Source organism: Zosterops lateralis (assembly GCF_965231275.1).
Source record: "Zosterops lateralis genome assembly, chromosome: 4".
NCBI classification, from domain to species: domain Eukaryota; kingdom Metazoa; phylum Chordata; class Aves; order Passeriformes; family Zosteropidae; genus Zosterops; species Zosterops lateralis.
This window is the reverse complement of record NC_139765.1, coordinates 69043038-69052932: the sequence shown is the minus strand read 5'-3', so window position 1 is coordinate 69052932 and position 9895 is coordinate 69043038. Positions and strand designations below refer to the sequence as shown.

At 36.6% G+C, this 9895-nt stretch overlaps 1 long non-coding RNA gene across 2 annotated transcripts in view; it reads right to left on the bottom strand.

Moving 5' to 3' along the window:
- Window positions 1-563: 563 nt before the first annotated feature.
- LOC310908249 overlaps window positions 564-9895 on the bottom strand; it is a 28866-nt gene continuing 19534 nt past the window's right edge. Inside the window, exons 3-5 of one of the 2 annotated variants that reach the window (XR_014589816.1) lie at window positions 5453-5562; window positions 2036-2078; window positions 564-783 (exon numbers count right to left, since the gene is read on the bottom strand). This is a non-coding gene — a long non-coding RNA (uncharacterized lncRNA). The remainder of the gene's footprint in view (window positions 784-2035; window positions 2079-5452; window positions 5563-9895) is intronic. The other variant, XR_014589817.1, reaches the window with a different exon arrangement.

Here is a 9895-nt window from a genome sequence, read left to right as displayed (position 1 = left end):
CAAACAGCTGGACATTGATGCAGAAAGAAATTTTAATTTCCTTGATTTACAAGTAAATTTTAAATCACCATAGATAATAAATTGTTCCACTAAGGAAAAATAATAGCTCTCTCAATTGATAAATGTATCCACTAAGGAGATTCATCAGTGTAAAATGTGGTGGTGGTGTTTCCTCAAGAAGAGGCAGCCTTGCCTGTTAGGTTATTTTCTCTGGGTCTCCAGTGTGGCCATGATAATCTTGTTGCTTTCTTCAAAGTTTTCTTCCTCAGGTATTCATCCTATTTTGATCTGGACTTGTCGTTCATTGGAACTATGGAACTAACAACTTGGAAATCTTCTGCAAAGACTTTGCAAGGGTTATGGAGTGACTCAGAAGAAAAGCAGGAACAACCACTCAGTTCTAGCTCATGATCTTTCTTGGAGGCTCTTTGCCTGGCTTTAAGTACTTACATGACCATCATCACTCAATCTTTCTTAACAAGAGCATTTTTCATTACTATTATTTTAGAAACGTTTTGTAATAACTCAGAAGTACCGGGGAAAAAAAAAATCTGAAATGCCTCTTTTTATTTTTTTTCCCCCTTCACCCAAAATACATGTTTCCTTCCACTGTGTACAATCTGTTTCTGTGGCAGTGGCTTGAGTTTCCTTGGAAACGGCTGCAGGTCAGACCATGATTGGTTGTGTTGTCAGCTTGATTGCAGTGTTTCAGGCAGTGGGACCTCTAAGTGCAGCTCCGAAGCAAGTAAATAGGGGGCTATCCAAGGGCTTTGCATTAGTGGTCTGAAAGAAACCACACAGATGGCATCTGGGGGAGTGTGTGACACAGGGGCACTGGTTTGAAGAGAACAGGAGACAGTAAGGGATGAAAAAAAAAAAAAAGAGCCAAATGAGAGGTGGATGGCAGGATGGCTGGGATGGAGAAGTTTGGCTGCAGTGAAAACTGGCGCAGTCTCGTCTCTCATAGAGGGGGCAGCTGACAGCAGAGTGCCGTGGTGGTCTTGACCATGAGTCCCTCAGTTACTGGGACTGGAATGCTTTGTTTCCTGTTTGATTCTACCAGTTTACTGAAAATATTCTGAGGCACATGGGTATCTTAATACAGTACTAGGAGGGAAAAGGAAAGAAAGATATTTTCCACACTAATGTCTAGGAGTCAGTAAATTAAAAGACATATAATTATAGATGAGAGTAATAGGTTTCTGTCCTGCAAACTTTGGGGAGGAGAAGAGTAAATTGCCTAAAGGGACATCTCTGAAGCTGCTTAGTTTATGAATCCAAGTACAGTAAAAATCGCACAGGAAGAGCTTACACACTGAGAAGAAAAGTGGAATGGTGGGAAAAGCACTTGAGAAGAGATCTCTGAGCTCATTCCCTTTTCCACCTGTACAAGTACATGTGTAGTGAAAATCTTCCTGGGCTCACAGGTGAGCACAGTCACATAGAGTTTGGTGGTCGAATCCCATGTGAAATTTCTAAAACATCGTTTCAGAACTACAGAGTACCCAAAGAGAACCTAATCTTTCAAGGCTTTGCCTTGCCTTGCCTTTCTTTTCCTTCTGTTCCTTCAACTTCACACAAAGTAAGGTTTAATTTTAAACTTCAACAGCACAACAGTAGTGTGCTCTTCTGAACCACCCTGCCAGATAAACTTCCACGTGGTGATTATGTTCTGTCCTGACTCCTTAATGTACTTGATAAATTCTTTGGCAAGCAGACATGCCCAGTGCCCAGTAACCTACTGTGAACATACACACCCAAAAAGAAAAAAAGAGAGAGAGGAAAAAAAGGTGTTGCTTGTTTTCCATGTGTGCAGTTTCATTTATTTTTCTCCCTGACTTGCAAGCAGATCACTTGCCGATAATTAAGTAAAAAGTACTTAGTGGAATCGATCTGAATTCAGGTCTAAGAGCACTTGCTAATTCTGCTGTTAGTTTTAGGAAGCTGGTGGCAAAAAGCATCTATCAAGACAAATTTGTGCAGGCACCACCTATGGCTAGAGTCACAGTCAAATCTCTGCAGTTTAAAAACTTGCCTGTGTGTCATCTGAGCACCAGGGACTGTGAGCATCCTTCAGCCTGTGGAAAAATGCAAGTTAATGTCACCTGATATAACCTGCTATAAAATAGATTAAAAAAAATTTCCATTTTTCATTATTTTTACAGGCCCATGCACAGATTATCTCAGTTGACCTGATACACAGTAATCAGTTAAATTATATTTAATAAGAACAGCCCATAGTGACAGACACATTTCAGCTTGTGATGAAAGATCAGTCCCACTCTGACATCTCAAGAGTTAAACAGGAAAAGCAAGAAGGGGAGGCAAGACAGAGAGAGGAAGACACCTGTCTGCTGTCACACAGAAAAAAAGCAACAAGTTAAAGGAGGATAAAACCCTCTTGATTTCTTCTCTAGTGCTGTCCCCTGTTAACAGTGGTGCTCTTCTTTTAATAGTGTATCACTCTTTTCCAAGCAGATGTACAGCTCTCATTAGAGATAATCCTCCATGTTCCCTCATCTTCCCTTTCCCAGCTTTAGACAGATAACATTAGTTACTGTCCTTTTATTGCATTGTTCCATTTTGTGTACTCAAAGAACTATCTGCATTACAATAATCTGTGTATGTCAAATGGGATTAGGAAGGAAATAGAATGAATCAGCCAGTTACACACTAAATAATCAAGGAAATTTTTAACAGGAAAATGCATCACTAGAATTATGCAGGTAACACAAATTCATTTTTTTTTAATTGAAACTTTTTTAATCTTCATTGTAGACAAAATTAAATGACACAGAAATTATTCTTTTTCCTTAATAATATCTTTCTCTGGAAAAGAAATACATATTCCATGTAATGCATTTGCTAGCATCCTTTATATGGTACATAGAGGGAGCTGTTGGCATAGGTTTGTTAGACCAACCACTGTGAAAATTTTCCATTATTACCAAACCTGTAATAAGATTTCATTATTACTTTAACTGAAAAAATCATACTGTCATCATCAATATATGAACAAAAAGAATTTCATGAGTTTTTGGCACATAAAGAAGATATGAACTATAGTACAATATTCTGCTTTTTGCTGGACCTTGCATTCATTAGTATATGAACTCCAATAAACAAAAAGTTTTTTGCTATCTATAAATAGAAACCTAGGGAATATTAGCTTTACAATTTCTGAAGTATATGAGAACATATAAATGAGACAACTGTACATATTCCAATGTGTATGTATGAGACTCTCTTCTATTATTTCTAACACTGCAGAACAGTCTGAAAGCTGGAATCGTTGTCCTCAGTGGAGTGCAGGGAGGCTGCTATCCCTGCCTCTTACTCTTCTAACCCTCATGGATATTTTTCAAGCTGTTGCTAAAACAAGGGACAGGAAAAGATTTAAAGGGGAAGCTCTTACCCTGTGAACAGTTTAGATGCTGTTAATTACCCATGTAAAATGCAGCAGGACTCTTTTATTCTACATTTTTTTTCTTCACACGTGAGCATCTAAAATTGTCACTAGCTTGCCCTCAGGATAAGTATTAACATTTAAAAACTGCAAAAATAGATTAACAATTATACATTATATGAATGGGATAGTAACAAGAGCTGTCTTTAAACTGGTTCATGAAAGATTGGTTAGGAAAAGAGTATTTTTAAATAATGAAATATAAAAAGGAATCCACTCTGGTTTTTTTTTTTTTCCAAAACTTACAAAATGCTTTTTGAACATTTTTGCCCATCACATATTTCATTGCTGAAATTCTATATGTTTCCAAATTCCAAATTTCCAAATCATGACTATTCCCTCTGCAATCCTAGTTCATAAAACCCCAAACAGGAAGTTCTTGATATGATAGAAGAGATGTTACTTCCCATGAGATGTTTGGCAAAACTGCTGAGACTCACAGCCTCAAAATGCAAGGCAACCTTGGCCTTTTTACCCAGACCAGGGCTGAGTGTTTTAAGGTTTACATCAGAGCTGGACATCTCCAAGAAATAACGTTTCTAGGTTTTGTTAGAAAACCTTAGAGTTTAGAAACATCTTAAAACACTTGTTATGATTGACATGTCATACTGTGAAAAGGGTGAACAATAAAAACAGGGTCACCTAATTTCCCAGTGAACACACAGATGTTACATTGGACATACATGGTCACTTAGCCATTTTTCATTTGACTTGTAAATGGATTCCATTTAGCACTGAACACAAAGGAAGTTATTTACAATGCCTATTCTGTGCCCAATCTCCTCTTCATTTCAATCAGTGAGAGGTTTGGCTGCCTGTGATATAAGCAAGAAGGAGCCCTTCGTTTCAGCTCACATGTAAAGGCAATTTTGTTTGCTGTTCTACCTTAATGCCCGGAATAACCAGGACTACTGAATGATTTGTGTCTACCTCAAATTTTATGTCCATCTGATACTTTAAATTAAAAATTGCATTTCTTACTTGTGGCCTCAATTCAGCATGATACTTAAGCAGAATTTAACTTCAATGCATGCACATTCCTGGGGATTTAAATAAAGCTATCTGTATATTTAAAGATAGCGTCACGCTTTTTGAACAGCAATCTAAGCTGTTGCCAAGATTTCTGCTTTAACAAGTGCAGTGTCTCAAGAACCCATTTATTTATTCAGCAACTTGTTTTTTAGACCAAGCGCTTTTAAATCATCCAACTGAGTGTTGCATTTGTTTTGTATTTTCATTGCTAATACAACATTTGAAACCACGGTTCCTCTAGAGCAATTTATGAAGGAGGAGAAGGGGCTATTTGGTTTAGTACAAAGTATCAAAAAATAAAAAATGGAAATTTTTATAATTGAGCCATTTCATGTTTGGAAGAAAACTAAAAGCTAATCTTAACTAAAGTGCTTTCGTTTCAGTTCATGACACTAACAGCTACAGAAATTGTAGTGTTGAGGCAAAGAAGTTCTGTATTGTGAAAAATATACACTAAATTGTTCCTAAGTATCTCAGAAGATCTTACCTTCTGCCAGAAGATTTATATAGTCACATTTATTTTTCACTGAACTGTCTTCTCCATAGCAACGAATCACAAAAATGTACATGTACTTATTGTGGAAAAAGTAAAGATACTCACAGGCAGCCCATGCAATTCCTTAGTTGTCCATAAAGTGAATCATGGAATCAAAAAATGGTTTGGGTTGGAAGGAACCTTAAAGATCACTCAGTTCTGACACACCTGTCATGGGGCAGAGACACCTTCCACTGCATTGGATTGCTCCAAACCCCATCCAACTTGATGTTGGATGCACCCAGGGATGGGGCAACCACAACTTCACTGACCAAGAGATAAACCTGAGACTGAGGATCTGAAGTGTTTCAAAGCATTTATGATCAATCTTCTCCCTCCTGGGCTGGGACAGGTCCAGATCCAGGTGATGATTAATGATAGACATCCCAGGAGAATGAGGCTGGATGGAATTGTGTTACCTGTGGCTGGGAGATACATCACAGTAACTGGAAGACCAATGGATAAGGATTCAGGACACTGGTAGGTGGCGTTGGAGACTGCTTTTTTGCCAGCTTTCCCATGGTCCTTACTGAAAAAAGGGAAATAAAATACTGATGGTGCTTCATTTAATCTTTGGACACAAGTAGGAAACTTGCAAGATATAGTTACCCTTCATTCTGACAATTTTCCCTCCAGTTTACTCAGAGTACTTTTCTTCCTTTTCATTTTACAGAACTCCACCTTTCCATCATTGCTGTTTTATTTTAACATAAATATAGACTGAAAAATATATATCTATAGGACTTATCTTTATGCTCCAAAATTCTGGACACCGGTTGAAAGTTCTGATTATATGTTCTTTAACTTCTATTGAGAAAAAATCTTTGGTGTGGGAGAGATCAGTTTCTCAGTTCTGTTTCATGTACTTAGTGAACAGGAATATACTGATATTAAATATTTATTTCAGAAAAAAATCAAAACCATAAAAGATCCAAACTAATTTATGAATTTTTAGATGACTTCTAAATTAACCTTGATAATACATACATTTGCTGAACAGAAATATTACACAGGAAATAATTTACTACTCATGGAGCCTTTTTTTCTTGGTTTTTCCAACCCACTACTGCCTCAATATTATCTCCACTTGATGTAGACCAGGAACTTGAACTTAAAACTCCTCCACCACCAATGAAATCACCAGACTATTGAGGCAGTTTGGGTAATTCTTACTAATTTTGTCCTGTTGGAACTCTTCCACTTCAAATGAATGATACAATCACCTTTCTTGTAATTAGCTAAAACAGATATCCCAAAAGAAAGATCAGAAAATTTATGGTTCAGATGAGGTTTTTTTCCCTTTTTCCTAAAGAAAAATAAATAAAATATTCATGATTGGTAAGCAAATAAGAGTGGAAATGCAAATTGCTATTGAAAAAATTAATTCTTTTCACATGCCATTTAAAGAGGAAGTTCAAGGAGACTGCTTTGCAGAGGGGAAAGCAAAATTAGGACTTTCTTCAGGCACACTGGAAATTCTTAGAATTTATTGACTTGGATGCTTTAGTGTGGAGTCTATAAATATATATCCCACTCTGCACAATTAACAGCACCAGCACTTCAAGAAATATAAATCACTGCATTTGTGTTTCCCGTGTTGGTGAAGTCTCCTTTCTTTAATCTCCCATTTATAATCAGCTATGACTTAATAGAAAACTATTCATTTTTGGATCATCTTTTGAGTCATATGCTTCAGAGAGAGCACAGATGGACCAATAAAAGGTATTATTATCACTTTTGTACTACTCCTGTAGTGTAAAAACTCAATTGCTCAGATAGAATTTAATGAAGACTCACAATAATTTGATACTATCCCAAAACCAGGACAAATAAATGAGAGTAAAACAAACCAGTCATCTGCAATAAGTTTTGCCCCCACAATTTTGCATTTCAATAAAGTTTGAATCCAGACTTTAAATGCATAGAAGACCATTCAAATGGAATTCAGCACACTGAAAAGAAGTCTGCAGGAGGATCTCTGCACTGAATCCAATACATCCAATACTTGTTTCTTTTTGGTAATGATAATAGCTATAACACACCTATCATTCAATTTTTGTCACTCTTTCCCTATACCACACTAAAAATAACCTTTAAAATTAAAAAAAAATTCCAAAAATAATTTTCAGTCAGGTTTTTGTGGGTTTTTTTTTTGTTTTGTTTTGTTTTGTTTTGTTTTTGTTTGTTTTTTTTTTTTTTTTTTATTATTTTTTTGTTTTTGTTTTTGTTTTTGTTTTTTTTTTAAACTTATAGCAACTTATCTGTGTAAACTTTGACCATGATGTCACATCTTCTGTCCTAGGGAAGTCAGGATTTTGTCATTTTACACCTAGAGGAGTAAGAAAGAGATAAGATGATATGTACAGCACTCAAATCTCACAAGGATCAATGGTAAGGATGAGTCCTAGCATATGTAAATATTAGAATCTTGATACTGCTTTTTCAGTGTGTTATTTAAACCACTAATAAGGTTTGAACTTAATGTGATCACTGGGGATTCAGATTTTAAACAATCAGGAGATTTGTAGGAAACTGTTAGTTAGAAAATTTAGTTGGCTTTGCAGTTCTAAAGAGCAAAGAGTTTACTTTAGGCAAAATAGAGGCATGTAAAACACAGACATATTCTCTTCAATGGTTGTGTAGGTTCCCTCAGAAGGTTGTATAGGGAGATTGTCCTTCTACATGTCTTGAACATTATTGCAGGATGATGAGAATCACCGAAGTCCACTGGCCAGGACAGGACTGAATCCTGAACTAAACATTGACTATTGCACAGCTAAATTTAGATGAGATGAAAGCACCCCCTAATAGCAGCAAGGGCTTCCAAATGAAGCTTCACCAGGTGTCTTCACTTGCTGCCAGATTCACAAGAGACTTCAAGATACAGAATATTTACAGACTGAAAAAATTGGTTTGGTTGGAAGGGACCTTAAAGCCCATCCAGTTCCAACCTTCCTGTTATGGGCAGGGACATCTTCCACTATCCCAGGTTGCTCAGAGCCCCACCCAATCTGGCCTTGAACACTTCCAGGGATGGGGTATCCAGAGCTCCTCTGGCCAGTCTGTTCCAGGACCTCAGCACTCTCGCTGTCAGGAATTTCTTCCTAATATCTGATCTAAACCACTCTACTCTCCCATTCAATATAAAACTATTCCCCCTTGACTAATGACCTTGTCAAAAGTCCCTCTGTAACTTTCTTTTTGTACCAAATGCAGCTGCAGCTCTGAGGTTTCTCCAGAACTTACTCTTCTCCATGTTGAACAACCCCAACCCTCCTGAACTCTTCACTGAGCTTATAGATCTGAAATCTTTAAACACCAGAATGGTTTTGCTGCTCCTTGTACAAACCCTCATCTTTTAGATGACGTCAGCATCAAAGGGAGGTTATAATTAATTTCAAAATAAAATCCACGACTCAGAGAACCTCTTCGGTGGGCACTGACAACATTTATGTTAGAGCTTGGAGACTCAAGCTTGGATGTTTGTTGACCTTCTGAGTAAAGGATTATTTAACATGACTTGTTCAATTTTGTCCCTCTCAACATTGCTGTGATAATTCGTTTAGAAGTGCAACTCCCAAGGTACAGTAATACTGCAAGATATAATCCTACAATCTCCTTCTGACCTTCTGATGCCTGATCCTGTTTTCTTCTTCTTCTCCCTCAATCATCCCAAAAGTTGAGATTTTCCAGGAAGGAGATCCAAGCGATACTTGAACCAGTTCCTAGAAACACTCTTCACACCCAGTGCAATATGGTCCTTATAAAGATCTTACGAACTTCTCATAGCTTTCATATTAGCACAACATCCTCAAGATATATCTTATATAACAATATGTCCCTGAATATCATCCTTAGTGTGTCACAAAATCCTCATCACTCTTGTTTTGTAATTTCTAAGTTAAATTGTACTGTAGAGTAAACTTTTCTGTTGTCACAGTGACTTCTGTATCTGTGAAGGTAGAACAGCTCTTGAAAAGTTAGAAATTTCTAAATGTTAGCTCATATAGTAATATATTTACAGGGAAATATATGAATATATATATATTAATTATTTTTTCTTTGAATGATCTTAAATGTTGGTTGGGTATGTTAAGATTCCAGTCTTTGACTTCTTGTGTTAATTTCCCATCATGTGAAGAGAGCAGAACTTACAATTCTACTCTTGTTTTTATTTTTTTCTAAGCACAAGTCCCAGGTGTTTCATTTTTAAAAGATGTTACAGCAATAAAAATGTTATTAAAGTGTCTTTGTTCATGCTGTTATAGTTGAGGTTGTGTCAGCATTTCCATTACAAGCTTATCTTTTTCAGAGAAAATGCTCTGGTCCATTGGGTAAATAACACATGTTTTTCTATGACACACACAGAGGAAAGCTAGAAATATTAAAGGATAAAATTGTTTAGGATCCCATCTTAATTTCATACAGTGTATGTTGTGTTGTAATTTTTCCCCATGAATGAATAAATCAAGTATTACCTGCCAGTGATGGCAAATTTCCTTGTACCACAAACTATGTTATCATCGTTTTTTATGTAGACTTTTTTTTTTTTTTTTAATTGAAATCTGGAGAAAATGTGTTTCTCATTACCATGCATACTTATCATTAGGATAATGCTTTGAAAGTTCAGGTAAGCCTTAGAAATGTCATGGGAGTGAAGATGTGGTGGGCCCCTAAAAGACAGGTCAATAATAAAGTTTTGGGGGGTCGTTTTATGGTTTTGAGTACTCAACGCAGCTGAAAAGATCTTGGGTCTGTCTCAGACTTTATGTAGCATCATGTAATTACTCCAAATCCTAGGCAGCTTTTGATACTCCGGTCTGAAGTGACATGACAAGGCTGTAAAAAGGAATCAGAAACCA